Source organism: Ambystoma mexicanum, chromosome 6p (genome assembly GCF_040938575.1).
Source record: "Ambystoma mexicanum isolate Mex_15411 chromosome 6p, UKY_AmexF1_1, whole genome shotgun sequence".
Classification (NCBI taxonomy): Eukaryota; Metazoa; Chordata; class Amphibia; order Caudata; family Ambystomatidae; genus Ambystoma; species Ambystoma mexicanum.
Window position 1 is genome coordinate 1,387,943,284 of NC_090935.1, and position 18,919 is coordinate 1,387,962,202.

The 18,919-nt window shown below is 45.1% G+C and overlaps 1 long non-coding RNA gene across 1 annotated transcript in view; it reads left to right on the plus strand.

The window, feature by feature from the left end:
- The window catches only part of LOC138510441 (uncharacterized), a 54,787-nt gene extending 41,295 nt beyond the window's left edge, over nt 1-13,492 (plus strand). The window contains exon 4 of the long non-coding RNA XR_011280389.1: nt 7,245-13,492. This is a non-coding gene — a long non-coding RNA (uncharacterized lncRNA). The remainder of the gene's footprint in view (nt 1-7,244) is intronic.
- The last annotated feature ends 5,427 nt before the right edge of the window (nt 13,493-18,919 follow it).

Here is an 18,919-nt window from a genome sequence, read left to right on the forward strand (position 1 = left end):
CGTAAGGATTACCAGGGGGGCACCTGAGACAAAATGTAAGGATTACCAGGGGGGCACCTGAGAAAAAAACATAAGGATTCGCCTTATTCCTACGCTTTAAAGAGTGGTCAGAAGGAACGTGAACCCAGAGCCCACAGTGGGGGGACAATTTAGGCTACAGTGACGATTAAAGACGGCATCAAAGGGGTTTATTCACATCCCATGACGGGGTATTGATTAGTAGGCAGGTATATGTATGACCAGCTGGTGTCCGTCTAGTCTGTCAAATGTCTGTCATATATGTCCTGTTCATGTCAAATGTGAACTAACTGTATTGATGATTGATTGAAATGCATTATGGCTTTACGCGATTCTGTAACTAAGAGGGAATCGCCATTGAATTGATGGGTTTTGAGTAAATTGTTGGCACAAAATTTGGCGGGAAAAATTGGATTGGAGCTTGCGTATGTGGTGCTCGCTCATACTATTGGAAGATTAAAAAACTGTATAAATACTGTTGGTGATGAAATTAAGAATGGAGGAAGTTACCCCACTTGCGCATTTATGCAAGCAACTGCCCAAGCATGCACTAAAGCTGAAGAAATACAGCCAGGAGTGGGTCAAGGGTACCGCCAATAAGATGTTTATGCCGTGGCCCCAGAACGGATCACTCTCTAAGGCTGTTTTACAGCACATGACTACCTTCCTACACGCCACATATTCGGGCAAGAATTTAGACAAACGTCTTGCTGTTGTAGAGTTGTAGAAAGTCTTTGAAGAAACGAAGATGGAAGAACCACCCACAGACTGGATACTAAATGTATGTGCAGAGGGGGGTGGGACGCCTACCGCGCCACCAGCCCCGCCTGAGCCAGTCATTGAAGGAAGCAAGTCATAGGGTCTTTACCCACTAAGAGAACTTAAAGCAGCCATGGGGTATAGCAACCCCGCATATGAGTCGCCTACGTACAGTAGTGACGATAATAAGGGAAAAGAACAGGAAAACAATATTGCCTCCGCAGTCTCAAGGGACAAAGAGAGATGCGAAGATAAAGGGAAAGATTGGGCACGGAGTTGTGCACCTCCAGATAAAGAGAAAGAGGGAAATAAACATAAAGAAAATGAAGGTAGAGGTGATGAGATAGCAATCACGAAAGACGAATGGCCGGGAGGTCAAATATTACTGAAGTTAGATGGAAAAGGAAGTGATGATTTGAGGCCAAGGGAGAAGTCTGATGAGATGCAAAGGAGAGAGAAAGAGAAAGAGATGGAAGAAAGAGATGAAAGGACTAGAAAGAAAGATAGGCTAAGGCGAGAACAACTATATCGCAAAGAGCAAGGAATACCGCTCAGTCGCACACAGTACGCAGCCTATAAAAAGTACAGGCAGGACATGTTAAGGTTGGAGGAAGAAAGGAGAGTGCATGAAAGGAAAGCAAAAAAGCAGGAAGATGAGGAAAGTAGAAGGGCAAAAGAACATAGAAATGAACGGATGAGGTAAGTAGATGAGGCTAGGAAAGAAGCAAATAAGCAAAAGGAAATGGATGAGGAAATAGAACGTAAGCACAGACAGAGGGCACAGGATCTTGAATATTTAGAGCGGGAAGTGATTAAACCCAATCTTACAGTAGAATGGGAAGACATAGAAGAATTATTTTCTGCAAGCGATGCAGTACCAGGTACAAGCGGGACAAATATTGAAGATGACTTTGACATCAGACGCATCGGGGAAATGATCGATAAAATTTATGACGAGATGGGGTTAGAGCAGATATCCGATGGGGGAAGGGAAGATGAGCGCTTAGAGAGCACTCAGCTATATGACACTGAGGATGTCACCCGAAGTAGTGGGAGCAGGGGACTGTCCCTAGACAGGCTGGAGATTGGGCAAAACAAAGGAGATGCTGGAGTTGTGTAAACTGGGAATATTCCGAATCTGACTCTGGTGGGGAAACGGAGGATGTGGCACATGAAGAAGGGAGACGGTGCGAAAAACGGCTCCCAGGGGACCGATGGGTCCGATGACCATACTCTAGCGGGACCACATGTAGGGCACCGAAGTCTGCAGCGCAGTCCAGCCGACATGAAGGAACACCCCACGGTCAGAGGGGGGCATCAGCACCTGCCTATGCAGACAGATTAAGGGCATTGCCAGGTAGATGGCAAGGCGGGAATGCCACCCCGGCGACAGACAGGAGAGCTATGGGGAAAGAGAAGGAGGACTGTGCATTCCAATTCCAGTTGCCACAAAAGGGGGGAGCCGGGCCACAGTATATTCCATGGCCAAATATGGACCGAGAGAACCTTAAAACTAAGCTTCCAATGCTGACATCGGGAGCTGGAAAGTGGGTACACGAGTTAGAGAAAATGACGGGGGTGACACCTTAGCTATAGGGGACATTAAGGGCCTCCTAATTGCCATAGTTGGTGAAAGAGCAGATGATGTATGGAAACGGGCAGGCTATCCTAGGGTAACCCTAACTAACACCTCCCATGATGGAGGGCCATTTAATAACTTTAGGGCAGCAATGTGGAAAGCGCTGAGAACGCTATATCCAGACACTTCTGATATGGGGGCTACAATGACTCGAAAAATGAAAGAGTCAGAGGACCTGTTGATTTATATCCAGACTTTTCAGGACGCGTGGGTGCTCGAAACGCATGTGTCTTGGATGAAATCAATCCCTGTATTCTACCACATATTATGACAAGGGTTGCCTGAACCGGTGCAGAAGCAGCTCAAAAAATTGGTAGGAGTAGAAGCAAAACCATGGGCCGAAATACAGTTGACAATTGCACACTGTAGATTGTTGCAAGAAAAGAATCGGAAAAAGGAGGCAACTCGTGAGGGTGAGGAGGCGAAGCTGGTGCAAAATAAGATCTCGAAGTATGCTCTTGGGGAAACCATGCTCACCAGCCCAGCAGAACCAAGCGGACAACAAGTGACCAACCCATCGCAGAATAATCAGGGTAACGCAGGATTTTACCCAAGAGGAAGGGGTTTTGGAGGAAGAGGATGGCAGAGTAATCAAGGAGAATTTTGAGGTAACCAGGGAGGCTTTCAGAATAATCAAAATGGCTTTCAGAACACGCAGATGGGTGGTCAAGCTTTGCCAGATGGACAGATGGCCCGACCACCGCCAGCGTGTTGGCTGTGTGGAATGACAGGACACGTGGCGCGCATGTGCAGAAGCCAAGGCATGTGGCAAAACAGCCAAGGGATGGGGGCATGCATGGTGAATCAGCCTCCCGTCCCGCAAGAGGGCGGTGCACAAAATCACATAGTGCAGCCGCAGGTGTCAGGCATGCAGCAAGGTGCACAGCAAGTGGTTCAACCACCGAACATGGGGAACTTGCCGCAGGGACAACCCCAGCAGGCACCACCATAAATGTCACAGAGCACTAGCTCCAGAGGGGGAGTTAATGCTGGGGCTGGGGGAAATCAACAAGTATACAGTGGGGCAAACTTATATATAAAATAGGACAGCTCACGGGGGACTCTGATGTGCTCTATCCTATCAGTGTCACCAGACCCTAACAGGGAACCAAGGGTGAATGTCACCATAGGGGGGAAAGAATATTCCTTCTTAGTTGACACGGGTGCAACGCACTCGTGCATATGAGAGGGCAAATTTTCCTTGTCCGGCGAGGCTATAGATACTCAGAGTTTCACTGGACTCCTAGTACAGTTCCCTTTACAGACACACTCCCAGTCTCAGTGGGAGAGCGCAAAATGAATGTACCCCTATTGTATTCACGTCAGACCCCAGTAAATATTCTGGGCTGAGACCTGATGACTAAATTAAACATGACCATCTCGTTGACCGAGAATGGTATAGTGTGCTCCACTCCAAGAATGCATTATTCAAACGTTTGCAAAATGATCAGAGCATACTCCGGACGTATAGCCATGAGAGCTGTACCGTTAGAGCCAGAAGTCTTTGCATATGGCATGCGGGTGTTTATGGCGGGACTGCCAGGCCTCGCAGGCAAAACTATGAGAACCCCTGATGAGTTTCTGTTCAGACCAACAATACCCATGCACGAAGAGAAGGGGCAAGTATTTCCCTTAATGATACAATCTGCTGCAGTGCGAGGGAAAGTGGTATTGGTCGAAGGATATGATGACGAAGGCAGACAATGGTGTGCGATTATCGAAGAAGGGTATCGAGTGACTGACGTCACCAATGACGATCTGTTTGAAGAGCACCCTGACCTAGAGGAGACAAGAGTGGAAGTAAGTCTCACATTTTGGGTCAAAATGATCAGACGGGAGGTGCCACAGAGAATGATGCTGACGCTGGTACGTACAGAATACTTTGAGGACGACATGGCCCAAGTGCCTGCTGCGGTATGGACTACAGGGCCCTATGATGTAGGCCTTCTGAAGGGGGCAGGTGAAGTAAAAATTAAACTGAAATCAGGAGCAATTTTACCACAAGCGTGACAATATCCCATGTCCAGAGAGGCAGATGAAAAGATTGCGAAGACAATTTCCGCCATGATGGAGCAGGGCATCCTAGTGACGTCAGAATCACCTTGCAATACGGTGATTTACCCTGTCAAAAAATCAAAGGGAGGGTCCTGGCATTTAATTCAAGATTTACGAACATTAAACAATATTGTTGAAGCTGAGTTCCCTCTAGTCCCCACTCCATCCACAATACTGTGTAATATACCCACTGAGGCAAAATATTTCATGGTGATTGATTTGAAAAACTTATTTTTCTCAATTCCACTGCATCGTGACTCTCAGGACCTGACGTCATTTACCTTCAGATAAATGCACCTGAAAAGTGCGAGGTTGCCACAGGGATATTGCGAGTCCCCGTCTATTTTCAACAGAGTCCTGCAAACGGACCTAGGCAATATTGCGGTGGACAGTGTTGTTTTGCAGTACGTAGATGACATTCTGATCTGCAGCACCACTGATGAGCAATGCAGGCATGACTCTGTCCAACTATTGACTATACTGGCTGAAAAGGGATACAAAGTTGATAAAGAAAAGTTGCAGTACTGTCAACAGGTGGTGGTGTACATAGGGCTACTGATCTCTCTTGAGGGGAAGAATGTAACCCCAGAAAGGGCTGAAGCCATCATGAACACGGCCAAGCCGCGCATGTTAAAACAAATGCAGAGCTTCTTAGGCCTGTGCAATTATGTCAGAGCATGGGTCTTTGACTACAGCTTGTATACCAAGCCCTTGCTCAGGCTTTAAAGAAAGCTCAGGCAACAAAAGGAGAAATTCAATGGACTGAGGCAATGGAGAAAGTGTTTGCAGAACTCAAGGGGGCAATTTGTAAGGCCCCAGTTCTCAGGATTCCTAATTATGCAGAGGAATTCTACCTGTTCTCACACTATGATGGTAAGTTTATGATGGCAGTGCTCACCCAGCGAACCTCGCTGGGTAGAAGCCCCTAGCATATTACAGCAGGAGTCTGGACCCGGTTATGAAGGGCCACTACCCGTGCGAACAAAATCTAGCTGCCGCCGCATTCGCTATCGAAAAAAAGCGTCATCCATTGTGATGGGGTGCTCAATGACATTATATGCTGAACATTCGCTGTTCGCCATACTAGAGAAGCCAAAGGGCACACTGACATCTCAGAGAGCATCCGCCTATGAGGTGGTTATCTCTAACCCATAGATCAAAATAGTTTGATGTAAAACTGTGAATCCTGCTACATTCATAGCTGAGCCAGTCACAGAGGGAGAACCTATACATGACTGTGCAAACTATGAGGAATTCTATGATGAGATCCCCAGGGTAAGGGAAAATGCCCTGGCAAGTGGAGAGATCATCTTTATTGACGGTTCTTCGAGAATCGACCAAGAAGATGGACAAAGGTATGCAGGCGTGGCAGTGATAAAACACCTAGCGAATGGAGAGTTTCGAGTACTCAGTGCGCGAATACCCTCTCACTATTCTGCGCAAGCTGCAGAACTGCTGGCACTGATACTCGCCATTGAGAATCATGCAGACCAGGAAGTAACTGTGTACAGTGACTCAGCCTATGTGACGTCCCCAGTACATGCAGGTCTAGCGCGCTGGAAAAGGAGGGGTTACCTCCGAGCAGACGGCACGCCAGTGCAACATGCAGCCTTGTTGGACAGGCTGATAAAAGCTCTACAGCTCCCAGTGGGCATAACAATCTTGAAATGCACCGCTCATACCAAGGGGACGGATTTCGTGTCACGTGGAAATCATGAAGCAGACACGGACGCCAAGCGCATGGCATCCAAAACTGAAACAATCATGGACGTGGAGGTGGCACGTACCAATGAGAGGATGATGGTAGCGCGAGCCACACCAGAAGCCTATAGCAATATGGGGCAGACTCAGCTAATGGAGCTCCAGGGGGAGGCACCTCAGGAAGAGAAAGATTTGTGGAAGCGTCAAGAGTGTTCTTTAAACCCCTCTGATGGGTTGTGGAGGCAAGACAGTACTGGTAAACCAGTATTGCCTATCGCCCTTCTAAAGGTAGCGTTAGAACAACTACACTACCCCATGCATATGACAAAAGAAAATCTTGCTGCAACACTCGCTGAAGACTGCTTCACACCGAATTTAGCAGAGCATGTTGCATTTTTCATGGTGAACTGCATAATCTGCCAGCAATTCACTGCTGGGCACACATTACAAGTAGTAAGAGGGATCATCCCCAGACCAGATTAACCATTCCAGCACTTGCATATCGACTACATCGACATGATTCAAGTGTGCAACAGGTACAGGTATTTAATTGTTGTGGTGTGTCCATTCTCTAGATGGATTGAAGCAGGTCCCTGTACACACCCCAACGCTACCTGTGCTGCCAAGTTCCTAGTGAGGGAGGTGTTCCCTAGATGGGGGGTGTGTGAAGTAATGAGATCAGATAATGGGGCTCACTTTGTTAATGCAGTTTTCGAACAGATTAGCTTGTTGCTTGGTATAAAGCACAAGTTCTCGTCGCCGTATCATCCTGAGGGTAACGGGATATGTGAATGGATCAACGGCTTGCTTAAGGAGAGGATAGCCAAGTTGAAGCTCAAATTAATGACGGGATGGCTGCACTGTCTACCATTGGCATTGTATGCACTTCAGAACCAACCAGGATCTGACCATCATCTCAGGCCGCACAAGATAGTTACAGGCAGAAGGATGAGGACTCCTCTAACCCCCAGAGATAGAGCTAGTTGTGATGCCCAGCCAACTAGAGAGGTTCTGGGAACAGAGATGCAAAAGTACCTTGACTGCATGACATCCAGCACCTCTGTCATTACAGGCCAGCTGCAGCGATGGCGAAAAGGGGACAGCACAGCACAATACACAACAGGAAGTGCTGAAGCAGGCGCAGCTCAAATCCTTTGTGTGCCCCTCGTCTTCCCTGGTGATGCAGTATTGGTGAGGAACCACGCAAGAAAAAGGTGGGATGAGCCAAGATTTAATGGCCCCTTTATCGTAGTGGACTGCACCCCGTCCGCCGTCAAGCTCCAGGGCAGAAGAGCATGGATCTTTCTCAATGACATTAAACCCTATGCAGGAGCGGACCCTCCAGTTGCATCCGGCTGCAAAGAATCTACAGACAACGGGGATGAACCTCAGCACGTGCAGACAAGATCCATGACGAGGAAGAAGGACACATGATCAGAAAAGACAAAACAAGAGAGCTCATTGTGTAAACTTGGCCTTACACTGAACATTCCATCTAAGCACTGAAAGGAATAAAATAACAATAAAACAAACATTCTGTACATCCCAGTTGCAGGGTAAAGAGAAGCACATCCTAAGCCACAACAACATTGATAAAATGAGTTTTCGAAAGCACAACATGCTCAATTAGTACAAAGAATCATGACTCTGATAGACTGCAAATAAGACATTGCCTGAGAGTGTAACACAGTATCCTGAAGCAATCAGTATTGAGACTTTTGGTACATTCCGGCAGAAGTCTCAAGTGGGATGTGCTAACCTATTTCCAACTTTTGGTGCTATCATACCCATCACTCATAGGGAGAGGAGCCAGTGTCACAGACTTTATCCAAGATCCGGCTAACAAGAAAATAATCTGGCAACTACTGACTGTCATCACGGAAGCCTTCATTGTACTGCATGAGTACCGTGAGAAGGACACAAATGCGTCCACCGCCAATAGACATTGATGAACTCACATTTAATTTGTTCTTCCAAATAATCGAGAAGTGCCCAGGGCTCGTCGGGAGAAGAACGACACACGCACTTATATCAGAGATCCAAGAAACCTGGCTCAACTGAGTCAGCTGTGGACTAAATTAAATCTTTTGGTGGTAATCCACGCGACGGGAAGGTGCAAAGACTGTTCGAATCAATAGAAAAGCTTGTGATCAGGACACAGCCAAAGAGGACAAATGTCGCTATCACCCGAGGACACCCGGATGGCGCAGAACGTTCTGTTTAGGTTAGTCATGGACTATCCAGAAATGGTAGTAGGCCTGCAGATGTTGACGTCATCGCCTTCCTTAGAGATCCGGCCAATGCCCCACACATGGGCACACTTCTCCATGGTATAATGCTCAGAGTGGAGCTGTGCTACTTCCAGCGAGAATTCCTAAGGAGATTCCAATAAACTTTCCGCCGTGGAGCAGATCGAGGAGAGAGACACTGTTCTTCAACTTGTCACCGAGAGCCCGAGTGAAAGGAGCGGACACAAGAACTTAACCATCTTATTTTCATTTTTCTGCATTTTTCTCATTTCTTCCTATTTTTTCATATGTTCACTTTTATTTTTACTTTTGTTTTTATTTTAACAACATTTTATTTTTGTGTGATTTTTAGAAGTTCCATCTTCTCCTTCCTTCGCATTGAGCAAATTCCAGCATGTCCTCAGGACCAAGGCAAATTCGAGGTGTGCATTGGAACCTCACCTTTTATCAATATGTATAATGAATGTGATGTGCCAAAGGTGCTAGCCTAACCCTTTTCCATAGTCTAGCACAGGAAATGTACTGAGCACCCAGAGACTACCGTCGTCATTCACGTGAGGGGGGACATTTGGAGAAGCACTCGTCCCTCTAATAGTAACAAACTCTCGAAATACGAGACCAGAGTAAAAGAAGGAATACATAATTGACTATGAACTCATTCGAAATGGGGGCCCAGAACAGTAACTTGGTTTTACCCCCAACAGAAGGGCGCCCCACTTCCCTGGAAGAAAATGCTGCAAATTGTCATTCCGATTGATCGTGTGTATATGTATAGTTTTTATTATTGTTTTTCTGTCATTAACAATCAGAATTGCTTTCTTTATTGGTGCGCGTAGAGCCCCGATCTCAGTGCACCCACCAGATAATGAACATCTGGGGCCTCCGAAAGCACCCAGACCCTATATAGGGATTCCAGTTCCAAGAAAAGCTAATGATGAAGCAAATGATTTAAAATTGAATGTAATTAGCAGCGCTACGTACATGAGGTGATGAATGAGAAAAAAGGCTGGAGACAGGGTCAGCACGGAATGAATAATAATGTAGCATTGACCATGGCACGCACCCACACACAGAATGCACACAAACAAGGGCAAGTGTCAATGGCTACAAGACCTCCAACGAAGGCAGCAGGGAAGGAGAGACTGCCTGCCGAACAAGCAGTTCCAGAGAACATTGGAAGTACTCAAGAGGAGCCAAGTGAACCACTAGAGAGAGAGGGCATAGCAAAATCCCTCAAAAGAACAGAAGTAGCCACAAAGGAATTCACAGGCAAAACACAAATGCAGATAGACTTTTTGTTCCCATTGATAGTGTGCAAAGAAACTGCACACAGAGCTGGAACATAGAACTGCAGATACTATAACGACAAACACGCCAGCTCGAGCACTACAAACAAGCACCAGATCTATAACTCAGCCTCACACTGAGGAGATGGTGAGCCATAGGCGGCCTGAGAACCATGACAAAAACCAACAAGAGGAGAGGAGGAGAAACACAAAACCTTCTCCTACCATAGCGAGGCAGCCTGCTCCACCGAGACACCCAGAGAGGAAAAGCAGCAAAGACGCATTTTGAGACATAGTAGCAAACTACACAAGAACGCTGAGAATCAAGAGAAGCCCACACAAAGATAACAATGAACTTAATGATTAGCAGGACAACACAGCCCATCTCAGAAACAACATATGTCACAGTACATGAAGGAAGTAGGACGAAGACATTCGGAAGGAGAATGCTTCGTCTGTGCTCTCCTACCATACAGCATGGGAAAATCCAAGATCTTTGAGGCTGTAGAAATTGATGTCCCTACAGCACACTGTATGTCACATGTAGCAATGTGCAACACCAGAGGACAATTTATGGGAAGAGACGCCTCATTGATATGGGCCAACGAAAAGGATTACCTGGATGAAGATGGCTACGTCCAGGACATTAAAACAAGAAACCGAGTGCACACCAGAAATCAATAAGTTCTTGCAAGTAACAGCGCCTCAATGCCCTTGGGCTGCTTGCGCACTATATAAATATAAATAAAAAATGTGATCAGGTACGAGAACCCTGGCATCAAAAGATCAAGGATAAGATGGGAAGTTAACCCGAGACTGAACGTTCAAGGGAAGACTGCAGAAGAGGGTCAAATCTGGAACAACAGCAGCTAAATGTAGATCTGGGGGTCAATGGTCTCCCCAGATGGATGGGAGGATGGATTAGTAATCTGCCGAGCATGGATGGTCCTTGGAGCCTGCAAGGGAGCAATAGAGAATTTGCAGAGGTTATGCAAACCTCTGTGGCCAAAGCTAGTAAAGTTACTACCATGGGTCGAAGATAGAGGGGGACCCCTGCAGATAGCGCCACTGGAGAGCCCGAAATTATGCTTCAGAAACAATGGCACAAGGAAGATGGGAGAGAATCAAAACTGCGGAAGAATCTTTGAAGCCCCAGGAATGACACAAGGAACCACAGTTATTATGGACCATTACTGGGCGTGTGGATCCAAGGCATACATAAGGTTGCCGAAAACTGGGGAGGCAAATGCACACTAGTGAACGTCCACGTTCCCGCGCTAGTGATCCCTAAGAATGACCTGTAGTTGGACAATTTCCCGAAAGCAGATGCTCATCTAAGAAGAAGGAGATCTGTAGAACTGGTATCCAGGATGAAGAGGGAAAACTGCTTTTCTCCCAAATCAGAAGAGGCATTCCATGCAATCCCGTACGAACACAGGCTGTTCAGCCTCCCCTCAACAGTATTCACAACACTACTCCTGCCCCACATCCAAGTTGGAGTGAATGCTAAATGGTTGCAGATAACCAGATGGGTGTTATTGCAGACCATCAATACCACTATAAAAGGATTCAACACGATCAAAGAAGAGCTGAGAGCAATCAGAATTATGACCCTCCAAAACAGATATGTTCTTGACATGATCACAGCAATGGATGGAGGTGTTTGTGCAAAAATCAGAGAATCATGTTGCACATTTGGAACCCTCACAGAGGCCAAAAGCATGTTGACAAGCCTGAAAAACCAGATGATCAATGAAATGGCCGATGACAGCTGTTTTGGAGACCTATTCTCGTGGGTCCCACAATGGATGGCAGATACATTCAAGTTTATGGGAGCTCTACTAGCAATGGTATTGCTAGGATTCTGTGTTATCAAGATAATCATTACACAGTGCCAGAAAACTGTGAAGAAAGCCATAGGGATGAAAATAATGGTTGATGTCGAGCCAGGATGGAAGCCCAGAGACCTGACTGATGAAGAAATAAGAGACTTTATGAAAGCCAGCAAATTTGCGCCACAGATAACAAAGTTCACATACCCTAAGAAACAAAGAAGGCATGAAGGAAAATGGATCTACTGCATCGCAAATGGACAATGTCAGCTAATGACATGGAACAAAGACAAACATGTGAAAACAGCAGGAAGTTTTTAAGGGAGTGATAACAATATGGACTCCAAAGGCTCACACATTCACACCATCATGTACACATGCTGAAGACGATGAGCATGACACTGAAGAATCAAAAGAAATGAATGCAAAGGAGGGTGTAGAAGCAGTCGATGAACCGACCAGGGGAGGGATTGTAGAGGAGGTCCCAGACATGGCCTGCACCCCTTCCTCTTATTTCGAGGTTCCAGGAGCGTGCTCGCCAAGGTATGTGACGTATGAAGAGCAAATTAACCTACAAAGAGCTGCACTGGGACTCTGCCCAGTATACATCAGAAGATCCATACCGGTTGAAGCACCCATAACCATACAACCCTGGGCAGCACGGTACCCTATTAGACAGCCATACCAGCCGCTGATACGAAATGAGGAGTACCTACACACGGTCCACAAAGAGACCCCAAAAGCCTTAATGGAAGGCCAGTGGAAATGACACAAGGGCCTGAACAGACCCGTGAATGAATGAAAGCAGCTATCGAAGATAACACGCCAGTGTGAGTAACTACGAAAATGAATGGAATAGACACAGAGAGGAGACAATGTTACAATGTGAGGAAACAGTGCTACGAGACAAGATGGAAGCAACAGTCCTGTTAAACGTGTGTGAATAGGCTTTGAAAGCAAGATGCTAAGAAATTGATACTCCTTGCAATGCTTAGTAGAAGATAGAGAGGCAAGCGCCAACCATATATCTACCTCAATAAGGCACATTATAAAAGTGTGACTCCCATTTGTAAAGGCAGAAATGTACCCAGGCGGCCAGAGGCCTGACAGGCCAAGTTTCGAAACCCAGCCAAAGGCAAGAGAAGGAGCAGAATCGAAACTCAACAAAGAGCGGCTCATGCCTAGGAAATCAAGGTCAATCAGAGAAGGGGAGGAGAGCGTCAGCTCACAAGACTCCAACTTCAGAGCATACCAGCCTGCCTCATGAAGGTCAAGATAAGGGGGACCCATGCAGGTGGCTAGGCTGACACAGAAATAAATGCACTAAAAGCTGGAAACTGAAGCAGATTCATGGTGAACTAACACATGACCAGCCAGGCGCGAAGAATTACAATCGCCTGATGTCATCCAGGACCCGAGGATGCCATAACTTTTCCTGATAAGAGACTACAGTTTCGAGGCCATCCTTAGCCAACTAATTGACACGTTGCCCTAAAACACTGATTGATGGAAGGGAGACAGGGTGAAACTTGGGACACCAGGCACAGGGGTGTCCATCTGCATGCTGGTAATTAAAAGTGGAAATGTATGTCTAGGGGTGTAACCTGCCCAATCACAATGGACCAAGTTATCTGGAGTCCTATAGATATTGTAGCCAATAGGACGTCGTAATTGTAGTGACGTCTATCACACGTAATGTAGAGGGATGGGCGTAGACGCCCACCCGATAAAAGTTATCCAATCCGCATGCCCTATTATCATATACAGATATAAAACCTATACTTAATTTACCTTTCCTAACCAATTATATTGCATGATGATTTTTGCTTATGAGAATTGCTGTTCGACTGAAGTTCGAGGAAGTCAGAACGAGACAGGTGATCGCAAGGGTGCTGATTTCCATTTGTTTCTCTGTTTGAAGTAATTGTCATTAAACAAACTTCCCTTTGCCAACTTACTGAGTCCTCATTATTGAGTCGTGTTGGAGTAAGTGAATCCTGCACTCCCTGTCCTCACATGGTGCAGCTATCTTGTCTTACAAGTTCTGGAGGGTGAGCGCTGACCTATGGGCCCGTCAGTGAATTCCTCTCCTCCTGAACAAGATGTAAACAGTGGATGGAACTAATGATCACTACTTTGCATAATCTTGTTTGCTTTGTGTAGTCATTATGTAGGAGGAAAGAAAGAGACTCAACAGAATGGGTGGCGTAGGAAGCAGAAAACTGAGAAAACTAGGTAGAATATTGTAGTTTGTGGTCATCTCAGTTTCATGGCAGCTGTTATAAAGCAACAAGGTGATAATATAGAATCTCAAGGAGTATAGGATCGCTCATGGGTAGAGCACCAGTTGCACAAATGTATGCAACCAAGAAGTTAAAGAACTGGGTTTGCCAACAACAGCATTTGATTGTGTTTCCACGTACATTTTCAAAAGTGTTCACTAGTCAATATGATGCATCTTCCACAACAAAATGAAATATAGTTGATATAAGAACTTGGATGCACTAATCTAAACTTGAGTTTAAAACATGGAGATGATCCACTGTTTCACAGTATCAATACTGTAATTATTCATTATGTAACAACTTACATTTTAGTAATGGAATTAAATGACTGTCTTAATAGAAAAATATAACGTTAACACATATTGGTCTTTGCCAGACAGGATATATGAAGCTTAAGTGGCAATTTGATTTGCAAACCTATAGAATTACATAGCAAATTGCTGTGTGACACTGTTTGTTTTATGCCTTGGGTTATGTAATGACACCCCCCGCTATAAGGTGAATGATAGGCAATATGTACCTATCTCTTAAAGCCTCATATTTCCCACATTGCCATTGCCCCCACAGTAAAATGTGTCGGATTCAATATTTTGAGGGAGGCCAACATGAGAAAAGATGCGGTTGATTAATAACATAGCTACTTTCTCAGCCTTGCAATTTGGGACAGGAAGACAGTTAACCCACTTCATTGAACTGCACATAACGGTCAACATTTATTTGTAGCCACGTGAGGAAGGAATCACTGATGCAATAAAGTAAACTGAAGATTAGACCAGGGTAATGTCAGTCCTCTCTTTGTAGAGGAGCCCTGGCGAGTGGGAGAGCTCAGTTGGAACTGAGCACACACCAACACCCATTTAGATAAATATTTAGTCCTGACTCATTTACGACCAAAAAGCATCATCACATTGGATCTCAATAGTCATTTGAAGTCTCTATTGGTGCATCATGGAGATGAGTTAACATTATGCTTCAAAATGAAGTACCTCCCACTGTTCATAAACAGATTGTAGTTTCCTAACCACAGGAATTTTGAATTAAAGATCTTCCTTTCCCTGTGAATTTGAGAAAGGGCAACGTTTCTTAGTCTTTTAAATATTGGTAGAACTTATTAATAAGTGGGTTTTCTTTTGGGGCAGTAATTAAATGTTGATCTGGAGCATCTGTACTCCGTTGCAGAGTAGAAAGTGTGCTTTCAGCTTAGGTTTGTGATCAAGTTAGTGCTGTTATCTGTATTTCTCCATGGAGATGTTCCATATCAATATATTCACCTTGGAGTGCATCTGATTTTGGTTAGTTGAGCAGCCAAATACATTGTATCCTCATCAGCACCTTCACATTTTGATTAATCCTTTATATTTTTTATAAATACAGTAATATTGATTGACATCTCTAAACCATCTATTGCTTGAATTAACTACCCATGGGTTTGTTGTTTGCACAAAGGTTCATCCTGGCTCAACAAATTCATTACAGATTCAGTCTGAACCTACTACAATCACAAGCTCCTGACGCTGATGATTTATGGCAGTAAGGGCAGCTTTTTCACTTTCGCCTCCTGACTACTCAGGGGACCAATTTTATAACAAGCTGAGTTTTCACAGATGCCATTCACACAAGCATTCTAGTGCCAGTTAGCAGTTCCTTCTCATAATTGTCTTTACCATGGAAGGAACATACATCCATATAAACTATGGGCATTCCCTGACAGGTCATCTCGTCATACTGAAACACTGAAAAAGAAGGAAAAACAGACTTGCATTTCGCATGAATTAAAAAAGGCATTGTTTTTAATGATATTTTAGATTAACAAAAATGTAATATTTTCAGAAATTAAATGCAATCTTTGCATATTCTGAAGTTTACTATATATGAAATTCCTTTCAATAAAACATCACATATTTTACTTCAACCTCTGGTGTGTACACCTTCTTGTTATTACACAGCAACAAATACAGTGCACACTGCTTATATACTCCAGTATCTATGTACAATAGGCTAAAGGACATATTTAACAGGCAGATAGTTGGAAATAATACATGCTTTGAAATCAATCAATGAATGACTTTAGCTTTGTCCACTGATGCATTGAAATACATTTTGTGCTGTACATCTGTGAATGTTCTATAATGATAGGGTTCTTCGTTAGGATTATGCTCTGCCCTACATGTTTCTGTCCTTGTGCTGTCTACAAGGGTTGGGTTTAAGCAATGTACCCTACTTTGTACCTACCAGCAGAAACCCAGCAGACAAACCTTCAGGTCCTTCAAGATCTTCCCAGTGGAAGCCCTCACAGAAGACCTTGCCAACCTACACCTTACACTTACCGAACACCTCCAACCTAACTGCGTCTCTCTACTGGAAGCACTCAATGCCACCCTCTAAGCCTCCAATGCCCAACACACATCTCTGAAACTAGGCGCCTGCAAACCAAAACCCTCTCTGTTTAGTTGGAGTGATTTGTTTTCTTTCATCAATTGTCCTTCTTCTAACTTTTAGCGGGGAAAAGGACCACATTACATGGTATTATATCACCACAAGACTACCGCCTCAATTTAAGAGTGATTATATGTCATACAAATAATGGTAATGAGATCAACGCAAATCAGAAGTGAATCTTCAGAGGTACCATTTGACATAATTTGACCATAAAAATGTGCTTTTAAAAACAGGTATAACATTAACACTGCATAGCTTTGTGACGTCAATGGGTACTGTAACGTTATTGTGCTATACACAACATATGGCAGAATCACATTATATAAACAACTGTGTGAATCCTGCCAGTTGCATAAACACTGGTATTCCCCCCATCCCCTCAGCATTGTTCGGTTTGTAACCCGTACAATCTGTTATACCCTTACGTCCACCCTCCACCCCTGTCAGTCTTTGCTCTATGGAATGTGAGTTCTCTCTGCAGTAAGGCCGACTCAGCTCTTGGCTTGTTTATTTAATCTCAACTTGTTTTTGTTATGTGTTACTGAAACCTGCAACTCTTCTATTAACACTATTACTTCTGCTGCTCTCTCTTCCACTTCTATGGGTTTCATATATACACCCCACCCATCAGGTCGGGGTGGAGGGGTTAGTATCCTTTACCACTCCTCATTTTCCCCTATTACTTTCTCCAGTTGATCGCCCCTCGTTTTCATCTTTTGAGTATCAATGTTCTTCCTACCCAGGACCTTTCTCTTTTCCTTTATCAACTCCTTGGCTCTAATACATCTTTCTGCAATGACATTGATTCTTCTCTTTCAGTGCTTCTTCCTCTCAAAGTCCAGTTTAAGGTTCTTGGAGATTTCAATCTCCATCTTTCTTCTACTTACTCGACTGTCCCATCAATCTCTACTCTTGACTCGTATCATATGTCTGTTGTTTCTTCACCTCTCTCTAATATCTCTAGATCTAATATTCTCCTCTACTCTATCTATGACCTCAGTGTCTGTCCTGCCTATCTATTCGTCTGATCACAATCTACTTTTCTTTTCAATTATTCCTGCTCTTACTTGACCTGTCAGCAAACTCTTTCCACTGTCGCAAGCCCCATGAATTTTGCATATCTTCTTTCATAACTACTTGTAATTCTTTGCTCCCATCATTATCTGATTTTGCTTTTTATTCTGAGGATACTGCTGCCTCTTCTTTTTCTTCTCTTCTAACCACCCTTGATCCATCATTTCCTTTCATCCCCACCGGGAAACTCCCAACCCTGGATTCATCCGCAGCTTCGGTCCCAAATGTGCATGCTTCATCGGGCCAAGCACCGCTGGCACAAGACCCATACTCTGTCTGATCTCTCTACCATTTATTCTCTTTGTGTTTCTTTTGATGCTTCTTTTCTCTCCACTAAGGTTCTTCCTATTCTGATCTTTTGCATTCCTACTACTCCCATTCATGTCGTCTTTTCCAAACTCTAGCTCGTATTCTCTCGAATCTATCTCCTGCTCTTTGCTCTCCTCTTTCTGCAACTGACTGTGCCATTTTTTACTTCTAAACTGCTTTGTTCTTCTATCACACCCTTTGCTTCCTCCCTTTCTTCCCTTCCTCTATCTGCATCTCCTGCATCTCTATCTCTCTTTACCCCTCTCGCTGACAGTGATTTCTCTACTCTGATGACAAAAGCACACCCCACTGCTGCCCCTTAAATCCCCTTCCCTCTCCTCTTATTCTTCAAGTCTATCCTTTTCTCCTTCCTTTTCTTACTTCCTTGTTCAATAACTCCTCTCATCTGTCTTTCCTTCATCTTTTAAACACACAACCATCCTTCCTATTCTGAAAAAGACTTCTTCAAACTCTTTCCTTACATGCAAATGTCACCCTATGGGCCCAATTCATAGAATCCAGTGCAGAAATGGTGCAAGTGCTGCGCGCCAAGAAGGAGCGTGCACCAGCTGTGGCACAAATAAACGATTGTGCATCATGCGTATTCATGGATTTCCCGAGGCACCAATAGCCGTGGCGCAAGGAACATCAAGCACCCCAGTAAGGCCCCCAACACGCCCCATGCGCAGTAAAAAGCAAGTAAAATGCCCAACACTGCGCAAGCCCCCACGCCATCCCTGGACCAGTATACAAATCGTGTGAAAACTTGTCCCGTCAGAATGGGAATCCTGTGGATTTGTGTGGGTATCGCAGGTTGTTTTGGAGGGAATATGGTGCAGATGGGAAACAACCTGCAATACCTGCAAAAATCCACAGGAAGCATACCCCTCCTTATGGGACACACCCCAGCCCCCATCACCCCACCCTGCAGGCAGCCCTCTCCACATGGGACTCCCGTGCCCACATGACACATGGCACCACCCAGCAGGCAGCACCCACTACATGGGACACCCCAGCCCCCATCCCCCATGATGCCACCCAGCAGGCAGCCCCCAACACATGGGAAATCCTAGCCCCCAACACCCATGATGCCACCCTGCAGGCAGCCCCCACTAAATGGAACACCCCAGCTGACATCACCCATGATGCCACCCTGCAGGCAGCCCCCAGCACATGGGACACCCCAACCCCACCACCCATAACGGCACCCTGCAGGCAACCCCCACCACATGGGACACCCCAGCACCCATCTCTCCACCCTGCAGGCAGCCCC